General features: G+C 42.1%; 1 protein-coding gene and 1 non-coding gene across 6 annotated transcripts in view; both read right to left on the minus strand.

Annotated features, from left to right (window-relative positions):
- The window catches only part of SEPTIN11 (septin 11), a 1,067,046-nt gene that overhangs the window by 558,399 nt on the left and 489,090 nt on the right, over positions 1-19,557 (minus strand). The gene's annotated exons all lie outside the window — the stretch shown is intronic.
- On the minus strand, positions 11,451-11,523 carry TRNAW-CCA. Its single transcript has one exon. It is a non-coding gene; the product is annotated as a tRNA-Trp (tRNA).

Consider the following 19,557-nt stretch of genomic DNA (forward strand, 5'->3'; position numbering starts at 1 on the left):
ATCTTTGTTTTTCATGTATATGTTGCCTTGAATATTTTCTGTAAACCAGCTGTTTACTTATTTTTGTTATTGATAATCTGTAGAACATGTGGAGCTTTTCTCCCTGGCCATCTGCTGAAAAAGGGCTACTTAGTTCAGTCGGACAGACACGGTCAACAAATGTAAAATAAATAAATAAATAAAAAGATGCACAAGGCTAATTAGAAGTTTGCACTTAGTTGCTAAACATGTGTGGTCATGGAGGAAACTGTTATTTTCATAGCTTTGTTTCAACTTAGATATATCCAGAATATGTTTCTACAAACTTCCTTTTTTAGAATCGGAAATGGCCTTTAATATTTCTGGACCTGCTTTGCCTGAGGTACCTTCTCTATGGCCCCCGCATTGCATAAGCTAAGAGAAGAGGTTTGGTCCATTTTAACTGTTTACAGGAAAACAAAAACATCACAAAAAACAACCTCAGCAGGTGACAGTGCTTAGTGGATATTCATTAAGTGCTTTCATTCATAACATTTAAATGAACTTCATCAGAACAAATAAAAACAGTAGTTAAATCCTTTTAAATAAGCACGGCCACAAGTTGCACTCTTAAAAATGAACCAATCAGCAAACATAAGAGGAGTAAACACCAGATAAAATACTGCCTTTGTTTAGTATAAATACAGTTAATTTAAAACACTTCCACAAACTAATAAATGCTTTAATAGTTTAATAAGAAAAAAAGTAAGAATTTAAAAAACACTCAGGACAGCTCATGACTTTGTTACCCTTAAATGTAAAACAGGGTTAACTAAAATTAATTAATTTTGTCTTAGTTATTGTGAAGCAGTTAACAGTTGCCCAAAATACTTCCCTATATTCTAGCCTATTTTCCGAGCACCAGTAACTTTCATTAACCTTTTCCAACACAAAAAAATACAAGCTTTTTAAAACCTACACATACTTTTCTATACTTATGCATATTTGCTGTCAGCATGATTTATTCCATATACATGTTCATAAATCCTGGTCCTCAAGGTCATTTAGTTTTGTCCATATAAAATGCAGGACAGACATTGTAACCAGCTACATAAACAACCCCTTTGGTTAAATGGTTGGGTTTACCATTACCAGTTAAAAACCTAAATTAATTAGCAACAGTATTGTTGAGACAGTCTACAATGTACCTGCACTGCAAGGAAGCCCCGCATTTAAACATACCTTAACATTGCATACTAGTAGTTACATGTCCTTTGCTTGTTCAAGTAAATCTTCTGGTTTATTTCTTCTATACAAAAACCTAGGGGCACCATCCAACTTACTCAACAATCCTACTGAACCAAAACACCTGTCCAGTTTTTGGGAAAAAAATGTAATCATAAGCCACAGCAAGATGGTAATTATTGTCATTTAATGTTTTATTTCTGGACATGGCCAACTTGGGTTCATGTAGTATATAGTCTGACTCAAGAGGATGATTTTGAGGCAGGAGGGCCTAGAAATGGTGGACAGAGAGCAGGGAGGCATGACCAGAGATGCTGTCTGAACAACCACTTTACATTCCCCCACAAAACATTTATAAACGGAATGTAGTCAAAAGTATGGGCATATGCCAAATGAATGCCAGAGGGATGGATACTAGACCCAATATCTCTACTCTGGCACAGCAGAAGAGACTCCAGGAAGAGGAAATCGCCACTGAGTAATCACTTAAAATTATGGGAATAATAAACATGGGTGCTTGAAATGGAGGAGTCAAAGTTGAGGAAATGAAAGGAACTGAAACAGGACTCCATCACCTGGCCCAGGAAGCAGATGGACCTGGGGCACTGCTGATTGCATACTTTCAGATTTCAGCAGGAATGGTGGGGTTCACTTAGGCCTTACGGACATTGTCTTCATCCTTTGTGATAGCTGTTTTTGTGCATTTCTCCATGCTCTTAATTTGACAGGTTCATAGGTAAGCACAAAGCTAGCTGCCATTGCAGGCCATTTTAAGCCTAGTCAATTTCCCATTTTTGCTTGAATTAACCTATTTGGCCAAAGACTGGCCTTATCCATTCCATGGCTGATAATTATATATTAACCCTAATGAGAATAACTGTGTTCATACCATAGATAATTTGAGTGTGCTAGCTTGCACTGCATGTGAATTGTTATTACTACTGCTTTTGATACTTTTCTGTAAAAAAAAAAAAAAAAAAAAAAAATGTAAGCCTGTTTCCTACCTTTCCTGTAACTAGTGTTCCAGATACAGATTTGCTGTATCGAGGACTGTATGTAAGCTTCTGAGCCCACCCCAAGCCTCTCTGTGTTGGAGGGAAGCCTTCTAGCTTATCAATGGGAGTGGTAAGCACTAGGTAACCTGTCTACCACATAAGGAGTGGTTCTGGCCCAGAAATTGTAGATATTGGCCATTTGGGCAATTTTCCATCTCTTTCAACTTTCTGATTTGAAAGCCTGCATTTGCACTTGTTTCTGTCCTTTAACTCGTCTAGTGCAGATACAGATTCTTAGTTTTAGCACTTAAATTTGCTTGTTCATGCTCAGCACTTGTTCAGAACTTATAAGCACTAAATAAGCTACTAATTACTATAGCACTCAATCTTCCTCATTATCTAGAGGAAAACAGTTTTTGTACTTACTTTTCTCACTTGCTTAGAGAAAAACAGCCCTTGCATTCACTTTCCTCACTTATCTAGTGAAAAACTGTTTTTTATTTAGGCATGTCCAAGGGTCAGGTCCCAGTGTTATCTCCTGTCTATCTGATGAATCTGGGCATCTTAAGGGCAATGTAGAAATTGCCTCATGTACACAGACAACCCTCTCCTCCTACCACCCAACACTACTACCTGTGAGAGATGCACTTATCTAGCCAAAATGGAGGTAAAGCTCTCTCCAACCAAGACTGAACTTGACAGTCATAAGGAGAAGGTAAACATTTGCACCACACCACACTCATCACATAGTCTCACTAAATCTACACCACCAAAATCCACACACAGTAACACAAAAACATTCGAGGAGGCTCTCAATAATAATCTGTCTAAGCAACAGAGACCTCCAAAGCAGAAACGCAAGCAACCTCCATCCCCCAACACAACCCAAATGACACACAGCCCACAGATTCAGTGTGCCACTCAACCACAGCCAATAAGGCAAAACAACGTACCCAACACACTAGTCATAGGTGAGTCTATAGTCAGACACACTGATGTCCCACTCACCAGGCTAGACAAGGAGAAGGTTACGGTCAGCTGCCTGTCGGGTGCCAGGATCCGCCACATAACCCACGTACTCAGGTCACTCCACAACAAGTACAAATAGGAGACTGTCATTGTCCATGTTGGTGTGAATGACCGAGACGTACCTCCCTGGACTACATGAAAAGAGACATGGAAGAGCTCTCCGATCTTGTAGCCCAGGCAGGTATGACCCTAGCCCTGAGTAGCATTCTGCCATCGCAATTGGTTAAGCTTCTGGTGTCATTCTAAGGGAATCCAGTATCTGTCTGCTTGGGATGATGCTTTGCCACAGATGGCCTGCACCTGTCACCCCTGGGATTCCAGATACTGGATAAGACTCTTGCTTCCTCTATAGTGCCTTTTTTAGGCAGGGTTCAAATAACAAATTCACCACCATAACAGGAACAGGCAAACAAAAACTGAGGGTAATGCTACTCAATGCTAGAAGTCCAGATCTCAAAATGCACTCACTCAAGGCACTCCTTAAAATGGAAAACATCGATATCTGTGCAGTGACTGAGACCTGGTTCAAGGCTCCAGAGAGCACCCCTGCACTATCAGGCTATAACTCATACCACACTTTTCGGCCATGTAACCTGGACTGAAACACCAAAGGCAGAGGCGTGTTCATATTCATTAAGAATATCCACACCTCCAGGCTAGTTGCTTAGCATAATGCATCCGAGGTTATCCAAGTGCAACTAACTCTGGGCAAAACTGGAATCCAAATTGTAGCTTGCTACAGATCCCCACCATGCCCCAGGATTCCCACTCCTCTTTTCTTGATGTACTGGAAAATATTAGGGTTCAACCAAACACCCTTATAATGGGTGACTTCAACTACCCCACCATTAAATGGGAAAACTACTCGTGTTCCAACTCCTTAGCTCAACGCTTTCTGGAATTCATAAACTCCAATGCCCTAGATCAACTTATCCACACCCCCACCAGGGGCAACAATATCCTAGACCTAGTCATTACCAACATGAGTGACCGGTGTTCCACACCTGAAGTCAACTCCTCATTGGTCCGATCCGACCATAAGAGTATCACCCTTGATATCCACATCCTACCCCCACCCCACATTAAGGAAACCACAGTAAAAAATTTCTCCAAAGCCAACTTCATGCTTCTTAAGACAGAAGTGGTGAACTTCATGACACCCATGCAGATGGACAATACAGTTACAACTGCTGAATCCTACACAACTGCACGCTATAAGCACTTACATGAGTGCATGGATCGTGCTATCCCAAACAGAACCAAGATGCTATCGTCCAAAAAAGGGAAGCCAATCTGGTGGTCCCCTGCCATAAACAAACTGTACAACAGAAGGAAGAAACTGCTGCAAAAGAGAGTAAAATCCCATGAGTGGAGGAGCTCCCTGGTCAGCCTCAGTAAGAAGCTGAGATCCCTTATAAGATCCTCCAAAGCTAGCTACAAAAACAAAATTGCCACTAAATCCAAGGACAACTACATAGCATTCTGTAGCTATGTCAAGAATCTAGATGGCAACACCCAGATCTGCTCTGAGTTACAGCACAAAGGCTCGAAAATTACAGAACCAACTGATATTGCCAGCATCCTGGCAGATCGGTTCAGTGCTAACTTTACCCCCATCTCACACTCTAAAGGGCCCGTATCTATACAGGAAGAATGCAGAGTCCCTGTAATCACAACTACGCAGGTAAAAGCTGCACTCTCTAAAGCCAAAAATACAGCATCCATGGGATCAGACAACATCCCAGGCTGCGTTTTACATGAACTTCAGAACGAACTGGCTCCCCACTTAAGCACCATGTTCAATAATAGCCTCGCATCAGGCTTTGTGCCCACTGAATGGCGCACTGCAACAGTTATCCCACTCCACAAAGGGGGAGCCACCACTGATCTCGGGAACGATCGACCTGTTAGCCTGACGAGCCTGGTCTGCAAGGCCATGGAACGTCTCATCATGGAACTCATAAACAAAGACATCGGTAACCTCCAAACTCTGGATCCCACCCAGTTCGGGTTTGTGAAAGGCAGATCATGCCTCCTGAACCTGATCGACTTCTCTGAGGCAGTCAACAAAGCCGTGGATGAGGGTAAGGTGGCTCACACAGCCCATCTTGACCTCGCCAAGGCTTTCGACACCATCCCCCATTCTGGAATTATAGCTAAACTCACTAAACTAGGTATAAATCCCTACATCACAAGATGGGTTGCTAACTGGATCACTGACAGAACCCACACTGTAAAAGTTGCAGACTCCAAATCTGACCTCAAACCACAGGGTTCCGTCCTGGGACCTCTTGTTTGGTATCTACTTCTCTAAAGTATTGGCTAACACAGAAGGCCTCTGGCTAACGAAGTTCGCAGATGACTGCAAACTAGGAGCCATAGTCAAGTCCCCAAATGTTGTGGACATCCTACAGAAGGGCCTCACTGAGACAGATGCCTGGTGTCAGAGACACGGCCTCAAGCTCAATGTCAAAAAGTGCAGTGTCATCCCCTTTGGTAAAAACTCTGTACCCGTGAACTACAACATAGGCAGCAATCTACTTAACACCGAATGCGTGATAAGAGACCTTGGGACCCAGGTGGACAGTAGTCTCTCCTTTGATAGTCACATCGCCACATTAGTCAGGAAGTCCTTCTACGTGGCACACCTCTTCATGAAAGGGTTCTCATCCAGGAAAAAAAAAGGTCATTGTTCCCCTCTACTAGTCACTCATTAGACCCATTATAGAGTACAACGCCCTTTTTGGAATGTACCTCACAAGACATCTGCAGCAGCTGGAAAGGCCACAGAAGTACCTCACAAAGAGGATTACTGGCCTCAAACAAATGCCCTACACTGACCGCCTCAAAAAACTCCAGTTTTACTCCATAGCATATCGCCTACTCTGAGGTGATCTCTGCCTAACATATACAGCTATGTCAAACCCAGAGCTGTTGGACATGCTACACCTAAAGAAATCCCAATCCCTCTGAGCTACATGCTCTAGGGACCTAAACCTTGTCACCACAATAAACAGGACATGCTGGAGGGATAGATTCCTGTCCCAGAGGCTTCCTATACTCTGGAACAAGCTACCCATCTATGTCAAGCAAAGTTCTTCATTAGCACTCTTCAAGAAAAATCTTGATGAGTGGATGGGAAATAGGAAATACACCCCAGAGATCACTTCTATGTCTCTGCTCGACAGTGGCACAGGAAAATAACTTTCTTGGGTGGCGTAAGCCATGGAACCTTGCTGGCTAGGCTTACATAGACCATTGGGCCGATAGCCTAGTACCTACATATGAACTTATGAGGGGACCCATGCATCTGTCCATTAGCAATACAGGGGTCATTCCTGGGGTGAAATTTCTGTTTCCCATCTGTAGATCTGAGTTGCGTGTATGAAAATGGAAAATAACTTTTTTATGTGACTAGTAAGTCTGTTCTATTGCAGTGGTATCCTCTGCAAAATATACCTGTCCCTCCAAACCATTCTATTGATGTTACAGAAGAGATTTAGATACCTAGACTCTCGAATAAACTTTTTTACTACATATTACCTCCTGCTCATTTTCCCAGAGTTCCCAACTGCTTAGCACCCTTGCCACACTCTGAGAAGGTTCTCAATTAATCCTGTTCCATCCTTGGCACCTAAGACATTTATGCTGTTATATTGCACTTCAGGTAATGGTTTGAGTGCTGCCACTTTACTTTGCCTTTATATCTGTATATAGTTTGCAGTTTAAATTGTTTTAAAGGTCCCTAATAGTTTAAACTGCTTTATCCAGGTAATTTAACTTGCTTTCTAGTAGCATTGCACTCTCAAGCAATCTTTGTTTTTTTTTTACATTAACAGAACACGGACAGTCCAAGTGGCAACTGGTGGTGGGGCCTGGTATATCTTAGTTGGGGAAACATAAGAAATCTGCAAGGTCTTAGTTTGTTGTTAAATTGCTCTTGAGAGTCCTTTTTGCTGTGCTTTTACAGTAGGAAGTCCAGGATCATCCATCTTGTGACAGAAGGTATTCACCTGGTCTCTTTTGAGTTGGGAAGCACTCTAGGAAAGCTCAAAGTGTTGTTTATTGTCACAGGAGTCAGTTTTCAGCTTTTTTCCTACTTGCTATAAATTATGTGAATTACATGGAGCTGCTCACCATGCAGCAACAACTGGTGGGGCCCTGCACATTAGCAGACAGACAGTAATATTTACATATAAAACTATATTAGAACTGTAACCTGCAACACAGTGAAGCACTGCATGGAGTTAAGCTTAGAGCAGCCATGTTTGCTTCGAAAAGCACTAATATCATATCCTAGCATTATCTAATATCTGCCCTTAACCCTTGAAACCACCCCAGGAGAGCTCTGTAAAACGCCGTCCTTAAACAATAATAGAACACCTTAATACACATCTGGGCAACATGAATATGCGATTTTCAAATGTCTATATGACAAGCTTGGTAGATATGGGCATCCTGAGACAATGTAGTAGTTGTTTCATGTTCTCAGACAACCATTTAATCCTTATGTGATGACCCACCACTGTTAACCAGTAATCAAGGAGCCTCAATCCTCACCACAGGCAACAGTGGGGGATGCTCACTGGGAGGATAATGGGTACACACACTTTATTTCCAGATGCAGCTCTCTGCATCAAGTGCAATTTCCCTTTAAGAGCACACAGAGACCAGTCAGTCTAGGGCTGGTTTCTCTCTTTCTCCAGATTCCCAATAAGACTCCCCACTGGCACAACTATAGGTTCATAGGTAGGTACTAGGCTATCGGCCCTAGGGCCTATACAAGCCTAGCCATAACGATTCCCTGGCTATTGCTTCCACAAATATTTAATTTCCTGGACCCCTGTCTAGCAGGGCTACTGATGTGATCCCCGGGGTGAATTTCCAATCTCCCGTCCAATCATCAAGGTTCCTCTTGAAGAGGGGCATTGAGGCACTTTGCCTGACATGTGCTCAAGCTAAATGCCAAAAGGGGGGTGGGAGGATGACATAATGGTTAAGGTGTTTACCTTAAAGACACAAGGTGCAGGGTTTGATTCTCACATGTGGTAACTGGCTAGGCTTCAAATGGCCCAAAAGGACAGTTAGCCTAGTACTAATCTATGAACCTATGAACCTATGTATGGGCAGCCTATTCCAGAGTATGGGGAGTCTCTGGGTCAGGAACCTATCCCTCCAGCATGTTCTATTCATCATGATGACAAGGTTAAGATCCCTGGAGCGTGTGGCTCGGAGAGATTGGGATTTCTTTAAGTGTGGCATGTCCAACAACTCTTTGTTTGACATGGCCTTATATGTTTGGCAGAGATCGCCTCTGAGTAGGCGATATGCGACAGAGTATAGCTGGTGTTTCTTTAGACAGTTAGCATAAGGCATCTGCTTTAGGCCTGTGATTCTTTTTGTGAGATATTTCTGTGGCCTTTCTAGTTGTTGCAGATGTCTTGTGAGGTACATACCAAACGGGGCATTGTATTCTATAATGGGTCTAATGAGGGATGAGTACAGAGGGACAATAACCTGCTTTTTTCTGGATGAAAAGCCCTTAGTGATAAGATGTGCCACATAGAAGGATTTTCTTGTGGCTATGTGGTTATCAAAGGTGAGACCACTGTCCACCTGTGTCCCTAGGTCTCTTATCACACTTTTGGGGTTTAGTGTACTGCTACCTATTTGGTAGTTCACAGGTACGTGTTTTTTCCCAAAGGGGACAACTATAAATTTTTTGGCATTTAGCTTGAGCCCATGGCTCTGGCACCAGGCATCTGTTTCTGTAAGGCCCTTTTGTAGTACATCCACATCATTTAGGGATTCAGTAATGGCTCCCAGCTTGCAGTCATCTGCGAAGTTTGTAAGCCAGAGTCCCTTAGTGTTGGCCTGTACTTCAGAGTAGTATATGCCAAACAAGAGTGGTCCCAGGACAGAACCCTGCGATACACCACTTGTCACATGTCTGGAGATGGATTTGGAGTCGGCTACTTTTACAGTGTGTGTTCTGTCAGTAAGCCAGTTTGCAACTCATCGAGTAAAGTAGGGATTAATGCCCAGCTTAGTAAGTTTGTCTATGATTCCAGAGTGGGGGATAGTGTCGAAAGACTTGGCGAGGTCCAAGTAGGCTGTGTGAACCCCCTTACCCTCATCCACGGCTCTGGAGACTGATTCGAAGAAGTCAGTCAGGTTCACAAACCCAAACTGGGTGGGGTCCAGTGTTTGAAGGTTGCCAATGTCTTTGTTTATAAGTTCCATGATAATACGTTCCATGGCCTTGCAGATCAGGCTCGTCAGACTGATGGGACAGTAGTTCCTGGGATCAAAAGTGGACCCCCCCCCCTTGTGGAGTGGGATGACTGTAGCTGTGCGCCACTCTATGGGCACGAAGCATGAGGTGAGGCTATGATTAAATATGACACATAGGTGAGGTGCCTGTTCATTTTGTAGTTCATGCAGTACACGGTCCGGGATGTCGTTGAGATCTCAGCTAAGTGACAAAGACAAAACCTCCAGCACACACACTGTCCAACCAGTGCCTTGCGTCCCTGTCCAAGTAGCTGGCACACACACTCTTTGACGTTTGATTAACACACACACACACACACACACACACACACACACACACACACACACACACACACACACACACACACACCTGTGAAAGGCTAGCACAGGTTTACTAGTTATGCCCCCTTCTGCCCAGACTATAAGGTAGTTATCGCTGCCAACAGTCACTCCTTATATACTTTAGGGCCCTTAACACAAGGTGTCCAATTTTACTGTATAATATTAAAACTAATACAAATGGTAGTTTGACGAAGAGCTAGGCTATTAGGAATGGCCCACACAGTGTCACCAAATAAATATGCAAGTACTCTCTAAACGTAAATCTCTCTGCACAGATCAGCCACAATGAAAGGTTTAAATATATTTACTAAAAAATAATAAAAGAACAAGACAATACTAAATATATATTCACAGTGACATCAGAGTTCAAAACCACTGGAAATATTTAAAATAACACTGCAGTACAGGGTCACACAAATAAAGAAAAATAAAATCTAAACTAGGCTTCACAATATTCCTGACTGTGTCTAAGAGAGTTATACTGTTCCCTAGAAACTTGCTTCATTAGAGCAAGGCAGATGTGGTTCTTATTGTTGTCAGGTCCAAGACAGAATGCAGAATGCTCTGTCTCACTAAGAGACTTCTCAAAATAATATCTAAAATATTACTGCTGGGATAACTTGCAGAATGACATCATTTATCGCCATCTGACTTCTAGTTCCCAGGCCAAAACCCCATTGCTGGCAGCTGGTAGCATTTAGCATCTACCTGAAAAATACTCACACAAGGGCTTTTGCTCAGATGTTTGGCAGATGCTGAAAGTCATAAAACAATTATATTCCTTCATGCTTCCAAAGTAGCAATTAGTTCATCCTAAAGACAATACAGAAAGCTTTCTAGTACAGACTTTGTGTCTCTAGCTGCACTGAAAACTTGAGACATAGCCTCTATATGTTGTAGCCTATAAAGTGTTTTCATTTCAAATATTTTTCTAAAGTTTACTGGACTGAGGTTAACTCTCTCTATTCCAATTTTCACTGTTAAAATATATACATTTAAACAGTTACAACAGTGCATGTACATTTCTGTTCTCTTCCTGTGGGTACACTGTGGATCTTAAACACAGCACTTTACAATTACCTTTTCAACACAAACATCTATACAGAAAAGTTTGATATACACATGACAAACAGTTCTAATACATTTGTAACACAAGCATCTTGTATAAATTAGTTTGATATTCACAAATGACATATAAAGAAATGACATAATTATTTACAAAATTCCAGCTAGCTGTGCCGGCAGTACTTCCTTTCGTCACACTGCAAAGAAACTAACAGTACACAGGAGATGTGCATACACAACTTCCTAGGACACAAAAAAATCTCACTTGCAAACAAGGTTCACAAGAACGCACAATAAATCCTCTGCTCACCACACAAACAGACCATGTTATGCTGAAGCACTTAAAATAAATCTTCCCAAACCTCAAAAAACCACCTAAACCTACAAATGGCAATATCTATAGGTCACAGATAAGTACTAGTGTAACTGTCCTTGTGGGCCATTTTAAGCCTAGCCGATTTTCCTTGGTGAGAATCAAACCCTGTACCTTTTGTCTGTGAGGTAAACAGCTTAACCGCTATGCCAACCCCCTTAAGATTATATCACCCTAGGTGGGACTTGAACCCACAATCTCTGGCTTTGGAGGCCAATGCCTTATCCATCAGGCCACTAAGACTTGGCAAATACCAAGCCAGCTGCATTTGAAGGCCATTTTAATCCTAGTCATTTCCCCAAAGTTGAGACTCAAACCTTGTACCTTGTGATTGTGAGGTCAACACCTTAACCATTATGCCAACACCATATCTCAGCAACCTCTAAAGCACACCAAACGCAACAAACACAGCGCATAAGCCTAGGGCCCCAAAGCCCATATGGCAAGTAAATCCTTCGTAACATTCTTGTCATAACGAATTCCATTGCACAACATCAGATGCCCCAACCACCAGCCTAGAGAAGGAGATAATTATCTACTTACCTGGAGCCAGGATCTGCAATATTATGCATGCACTCAAATCACTACACCACAGATACAAACAAGATTATTTCATAGTCCATATGGATGTAAATGACCTGAGATGTGCCTCACTATATGAAAACAGACATTATGGATCTTTCTGAATATTTGTCACAGACATGTATGTGCCTTGCATTGAGCTGCATTCTTCCTTCACCATGGATGATGCCACAGTATGAACAAAAAATGACTGATTTTAACAATTGGTTTAATTTCTGGCGATTGTCCCAGGGGATTCAATATCTGTCAGCATAGGAGGACATTATTAACAGACCACATTGCTTTGCCAAGGATGGTCTTCACCTGCCCCCCCCCCCCGACTTTTGGATATTGGCTAAAATGTATCCACCCATGTAGAGACATTTTTAGGTAATGCCAGAATTACAAACCTTCCAATATAACAAAAAATAAAATAAAAATAAAAATAAAACCAACCTTAAGATGTTACTGCTCAATGCTAGGAGTCTCAGCAAGAAACTCCCCACCTTCCAAGGTCTCCTCACTCTTGAGAATACAGACATTTGTGCCATTACTGAGAGTTAGTTTAAAGCAACAGAAAGTACTTCAGTAGTGCAAGGCCACAGTTCCTTCCATACATTTAGACCTACAGCAGCACAAACAAGGTCGTGAAGGTGTCTCAATCTACATCAGTAACAAATATACCTCCATATTAGTGAATAAAGATGATGCCCTGAGTTCAACCACACCACAGATAAAGTCTCTTATCATATCCTAGCTAATATGTCACCATTTATGCCCCAAGGATCTCAAAACTTTACCTAGACCTACTGAAGTTAATCGCCATCCAACCAATTTTTTCAGAATTTTTTTTTTTCAGGAAAATGGGTGGCACCTTGTGTGGCAGAGGCTACTCCGGCTCCTGATGTGCATTTTGTGGTTTTGTAGGATCTGTGTCTATTTGCTGTCCATCTGGGAGTCTGTTTTGACTGGTCGTGTGTGTGGCTGGATGCAGCCATTGTGTCTGAGATGAACTGGGTTGGACTGTTCAGATTTTCTTTGTTTTTGAAGATCGCTGATCTGCTCATGCAGTTCAAGCCTCTGGTGGTGAGTTGCTACAAATGCGGATGGAGGTGCTGATAGTGGATCCAAATTGCTTTTTTTGTTGTCTTGGACAGACTAGACTGATTTTTTTGGGATATTGCTGTGTGGGGATGGTGCTGGAGATAGAGCTTGGGGAGGTGTGTTGTGGGGTGAAGGCTGGGAGGTAGTTGTTGAATACTGGTCAGACTGTGGCTATTCAGGCCTTCATGAGGTGGTGGTTTCATTGAGTTGCAGGTAGAGGTGGATCAACTCAATCTATCAGACAGGATTGGAATTGGATCTGAGTTTTTCTATTGTCGGAGGGGACTGCACTGGGGCTTGAGTTGTTGCTAATTAGGATGGAGCTGGTGGCACAGTGTAGAGTGAAGATGGCTAAGGTCACTGTTGTTGCTACCATGATGAGTCAGGCATGGAGGAAGTAGTGCTTGCAGATATCTGACTTTGTTGTTTGTGTATTGTTCCTGTGTAATGTTTTGGTATATAGTGAACATGAGCTTGGAAAAACGGAATTTCTTCCAGCTGTGCACTTTTCGTCATATGGTCTGAATGACAGTAAAATTTTTACTTACTTAAATACCCTATTCAAGGAGAACTTTATCTACCCTTAACAGACTGGGAAACAAACACTGCCCAAAACTCACAGGCACAAATCTTCTTGGACTTTAATACAAATACTCAACTAGATTGTGTGCTCCATCCAGAGGTTCAGATTTAATGGACCCAGTAATCACCAGCAAGGGGAATTGCTGCATCCCCTCAAGTCACGTGCTCACTAGTGAGGTCAGATACAAAGCTGTCTCCTTCGCAAATAAAATCAATTCAGAAAAAACAACTAAACTTGCAATTGTTAGAAACTATTGTAAAGCTAACTCCATCCTGGTGAATGACAGTCTGTCAAAATTCAATGCCTTCCCTGAATACTGAGATGACAGCAACTTAACTGGTTTGCTGGGTGGGCACTCAGATTAAAATATCTATGGAAAACCGGTAGGAAGAGAACTTTAATTAGCTTACACAGACAACAGCAATGAAAGTGGGTAGGGAGGACTTTGGAAATCAGATTACCATAAAGGACAGAGGCCAAAGAGACAGCCTTTTAAAAACCACAACAGTAAAAAGGTGAGACACATGGGGGAAAAAATGTCAGGCTGTAAGAAGCTACAGGTCAATGACCCCAGGTAGGATTAGAATTTCATAAACTTTAGCTTAATGTCTAAGTGTAGGGGAGGCAGACACCAAGAGCAGGGGGGAAAGAAAGGCAATGAAATGCAAGTTATGCAGGTAAATAATAAGCGGAATAGAAGACTGGTGGCAGCAAAACTGGAATGTAAACTGTAAAAGCAATGAAGCACCATTTTTGGTGCAGAATTAATATTTTTACTACTGTATTTCTACCACCATCTAAGGTACCAGACAATGAGGGATTTACCAGTAACACTGTTTATGGAAAAATGCAGTAACAAATGACTAAATAAGCCTCATATCTGTAGTTCACAGTTCTGTCACAAATGCAAACGAACCTACCAGACTAAGTCCCCTGACAGAATTCAAAATACAAATGGCTAGCTTTTACAGGTAATTCTCCTTATGCAGACAGAAGTGAAGCTACAAGACCAAAGTCCCAAAACAAACTAAAAAATACAAACAGAGTGTTTTTTTTTTTTTTGGCTAAAACATGGAAAATAGCAGGAATTACAAAAAAAATAAATAAAAGTATCACCAAACAGGTCATTCTATGTGCAACTTAAAAAGTTTAGGCAAATAAAAGCTTATTTAATTCTTCCTTTTTGTGGAAAGGCATGTTACTCACAGTGCAGGCTTTCCACACCTCTCCAAATCCTGCATAAAATGAATTTCGTCACAGGGAAGGAACGGTTTGCTATTTGATGGACAACTGTTTGAGAAGACATCTACCATTAATTTATATATACTGAATTACTGTGTGACCCAAGAAGCTGTGGATTACTTTCTGGCTGATACATTGAACATTTCTACTGCATGTACATCATCATTTTGTTTCTGTTTTAATTCTCTGGTCTACTCTTCAGACACCTCTAGATTCTGCAATATCCTGATTTTTCAACTTTCAGTGTCAAGTCAGGTTCCCTGAGGGCTCTGCCTCTTAACTTTGTAGATATACAACGCTGTATTATTTAAGCTTTAATTTCACTATCAATGTCAGTGAACCTGTATCGCTTCTCAGTCACCCTTAATATTGCTCGTTACACATCTAGTATTTGGGTAGCCTCCTGCAGTAATTTTCTAAACTTGCATCTCAGACTGCATGTCTCTGTGTTCAAAATAACTGGTGAGCACTGATTATAATGTTGTATATTTGCTTCTTGAAGACAGCGTTCATAAGGGATGTTAGCAGCAATCTGCTCGCCAGTCCATAAGCCATCAAAAGCTGATGGAAGTAGTATTTCCAGCAGCTTCTGAATGAAGAAAACAGAGCAGAAGGTGCACTACTCCAGCCATAGCCTATCGTCAGAGAACAAGAACAGCCCACCGTAGAAGAACAGCACTATGGAATATGAAGTCAGAAAAAGCAGCAGGCTCAGATGAGATCACAGCCGATATGATAAAGATGCTGGCTGAGATGGGGAGAAATGGCTCCTGAGGGTACTCATAGCAGTGTGGAGAGAAAGGCGCATCCCAGATGACTGAAGAATAAGCAGACTCATGCTAGTGTAAAAGAGCAAAGGGGACATCCACAACTGTGGGCAGTAGAGAGGTATCACACTACTATTACACCGCATGAAAGTTTTGGAGACGGTGAATGATAAATGAATAAACAGAGCAGTAAAAGTATGATGGGAGTGCAGCAGTTTGGATTCAGATCAGGATATAGCACAAATCAATGCATATTCTGCAGTGAGATAATGACGAAGATGCTAGAGATGAGGAAAGGTTCCAGCTGGGCATTCATAGACGAGAAAAAATATAACAAGGTGCCAAGAAAGATGATTTGTGCAGTCCTGTGATGGCCTGAAGGCCCAGAAATATTGGTAGCATTAGGGCAGACAATATCCAAGGCTCCATTTTGAATTATGAGCAGTGTTCAAACTCACAGAGAGATTTTCACTGGGAATGGGTGTGCATTTGGCTTCATCTGTGCGCTCACTGCTGTTCATACTGTTGGACTAAACTAGCAAACAAGTTTGGAGGGGCCAGATCAAGAATGTAGCTGTATTCAGACAACGTGGCATTATAGGCAGACTCTCAGCAGAATTTCAGCAATTTATAGTGGAAGGGAATGCAAAACTGAAGGCATATGGGATGAAACAGAATACAGATAAGACAGTTGCAATGGTAGTAAATGGAGAAAATCAGAAGAAGCTGAGAACTGAGATTGAAGGGAATATAGTGGAACAGGTTTAACAGCTTCAAGTATTTAGAAATTATGGTTGAGGAGAAGGGAAGTCTGAATGCAGTGGTCAAAGCTAGAATCAGAGGGGCTGCAATTATCTGGCTTAAAGTGTCAGGGGTAGTGTGTGACAGAAGAATACCAATAAGCTGAAAAGTAAGATGCACAAAAAAAGGTGAAACCAGTACTACTGTAAGGTACAGAAACTTGGGCAGTGAAGGCATAGTGGTTGACAAAGCTAGAGGTGATCGAGACGAAATGCCCGAGATGGCTAATAGGATGCACACAATGGAACAAGCAAAGAAATAATGACATTAGAGCAGATGCCCAAGTTGCTCAAATTGCAGAAAAGGTCAAACAGAACAGATTATGGTGGTTTGAGCACATGTGCAGGTAAGCAGAAGACAATCTGGTGAAGAAGATCTGGGACAGACAGGAAGAAGGCAACAGGAAATGAGGGTGTCCAGCAAAGATGGATGGATTGCATGAGAGAAGACCTCTAACAGATTGGCACAACTGTCAAAGAAAGGCAATGAATTGAGAGAGACGGCAACAGTTCATACATCATACTGACCTCATGTGGAAAACGAAGAAAAAGGGGGTTGATGATATCTCTGCTGTGTGTCACAATGAGCATTTGTTTTCCTCAAGCTATAGCAAATATTAATGCTTTCATAAGTTCATAACAGATTACTAAACTAACAGCTCAAGAGCCCTTACAAGCCTGGCCAGTTTTACCCAGATTTTATCCAATTTTCTATCTCTAGGGGAAAGTTAACAAGGGTCCTCAAGCAGAGTTTTAACAATTTTTACATAGTGCCTCTTTATAAGGGTATGGGTACCACCTCATGACTTAATTTGCGATTTCTCATCCATTGGTCCAGACTGCACTTGAAAGTGGTCACGGAAGGGCCCTGCTTCACGTGAATAGGAAGCTTATTCAAAAGGAGGGGCAATCTCTAGGACACCTCTTTCTCTCTCTCCTGCATGATCTATTCATGTCAGAGTTCAGGTTTAGATTTTTGGAGTGGGTATTAGCAATGCAGTTAGTTTTGCATGTCTGGGTCAGGGACTGCCTTCTAGATCACACACAGGTCACCCCTCAGTAATTGGTAGGAAACTGAATAAAGTTATAGGGCTTTTAACTGGACCATATAAGACACGTTGGTTATACCCTGTATTTTTTTGGTGACAAACTTCTGAAGACACTCCTGTTTCAGGTGCCTGGTGATGTACATGCCAAAGGGTGCACTGCACTCAATTATTGGTCAAATGAGAGCAGAGTACAGTGGTACTATGACACCCTTAGATCTGGATGCCATGCCTTTACTTATAAGCTAAGCCACATAGAAGAATTTCCTCACCATTGTGGACACATGGTGGTCAAAGTTCAGATTACTATCTAGGTACTCAGACCTCTCACCATTTGATCCACTCTTGTTGGGGGGGGGGTGCCATCAATGCTGTAATTTGTAGGGTTATTTGATTTCCCAAAGGGTATTATGCAATTTATTCAGTCTAGTGTCCCCTGTGTCATATATGGCAGTAAGAGTTCTCAAAATTACCCCATTTTTGTTCATTGTTCAAATTCACTATTGGTAAGGCTGGCTGCAGCACTGACATTTACATAATAGCTGATCAAACATTCCTATTACATCTGAGTGTTTCTTTTACTGTATTCCATGCACTGATTCTTTAAGTTGCTAAATGTGCAAGCTTTCTTCGCTATAACAAACATTTTTTTCTGAAACAGGGCAAATTTAGAAAGGTTACCTTGACGTGTACATTATACTGTAAGGGTAAGCTTTCTGTAATCAGAGAGAGCATTATGACAACTACAACAATGCTGCAACATGAAGACATGCAGCACTGCAGTGGTCTCTCTCTGCAGCCATGCTAAATGGTTCATAGGTTCACAGGTTCATAGGTTTATACTAGGCTATCTGCCCTAAGGCATTTATAAGCCTAGCCCAAAGTTATGTGGCTTTCATCACCCCTTAAGTTTGAAAGGTACTATGCCCATTAGTTTACCGTGCCTCTGTCCAGCAGTGACACTGAGGTGATCCCCGGGGTAAACCTGCGATCTCCCATCCATTGATCAAGATTTCTCTTGAACAGGGCCAGCGAGGTGCTCTACCTCACATGTACCGGGATTTTGTTCCACAGCATAGGGAGTCTCTGGGTGATGAATCTGTCCCTCCAGCACGTCCTATTTATAACTGTGTTAAGGTTTAAATCTCTTCCTCTTGTATTTCTTATGGATTTAGATTTTTTGAGGTGGAGCATGTCCATCAATTCCGGGTTAGACATGGCCCTGTACGTTAGGCACAGGTCACCTCTGAGTAGACGGTATGCGACAGAATAGAGCTGGAGTTCCTTCAGTCGGGCAGCATAAGACATATTTTTGAGACCCTTTATCCTTTTGGTGAGGAACTTTTGGGGCCTTTCCAATTGCTGCAGGTGTCGGGTAAGATACATTCCGAATGGGGCATTGTACTCAATCATTGGTCTGATGAGTGATGAGTACAGGGGAACAATGACCTCCCTTGATCTAGATGTGAATCTCTTCATGATCAGGTGGGCAATGTAGAAGGTTTTCCTAACTACCTTGGCAACGTGGGTGTCAAATGAAAGGTTACTGTCAACCTGGGTCCCCAGATCCCTGATAACCTCTTCTGTGCTTAGTGGATTGCCACCTATATGGTAGCTAGGGGTAACCTTGTTTTTCCCAAAGGGTATGACTATGCATTTTTTGGCGTTTAACTTTAGGCCATGGCTTTGGCACCAGTTATCTGTTTCTATGAGACCCTTCTGGAGGATATCTGTGTCTGATGTGTTTTCAACTATGGCGCCCAATTTGCAGTCATCTGCAAACTTTGTCAGCCATAATCCTCCTGTGTTTGCCTGTACTTCTGAAAAGTAGATGCCGAACAAGAGGGGGCCCAGGACTGAGCCTTGTGGGACACCACTTGTGACCGGCTTGGAGTCTGACATGGCGCCAGCCACTCTGACCCTGTGGGTTCTGTCACTTAGCCAGTTTGCAACCCATCTTGTGACGTATGGGTTTACATTTAAGTTGGTGAGTTTTTCTATGATACCCGAGTGGGGTATTGTCGAAAGCTTTTGCAAGGTCAAGGTAAGCTGTGTGGACTGCCTTGCCCTCATCAATGGCCTTGGTGACTGTTTCAAAAAAATCAACCAAGTTTAAAAGGCATGATCTGCCCTTGACAAAGCCAAACTGGGTTGTATCCAATGTCTGTAAGTCC

The sequence above is a fragment of the Protopterus annectens genome, chromosome 2.part0 (assembly GCF_019279795.1).
Source record: "Protopterus annectens isolate FY-2018-M chromosome 2.part0, PAN1.0, whole genome shotgun sequence".
Taxonomy (NCBI): domain Eukaryota; kingdom Metazoa; phylum Chordata; order Ceratodontiformes; family Protopteridae; genus Protopterus; species Protopterus annectens.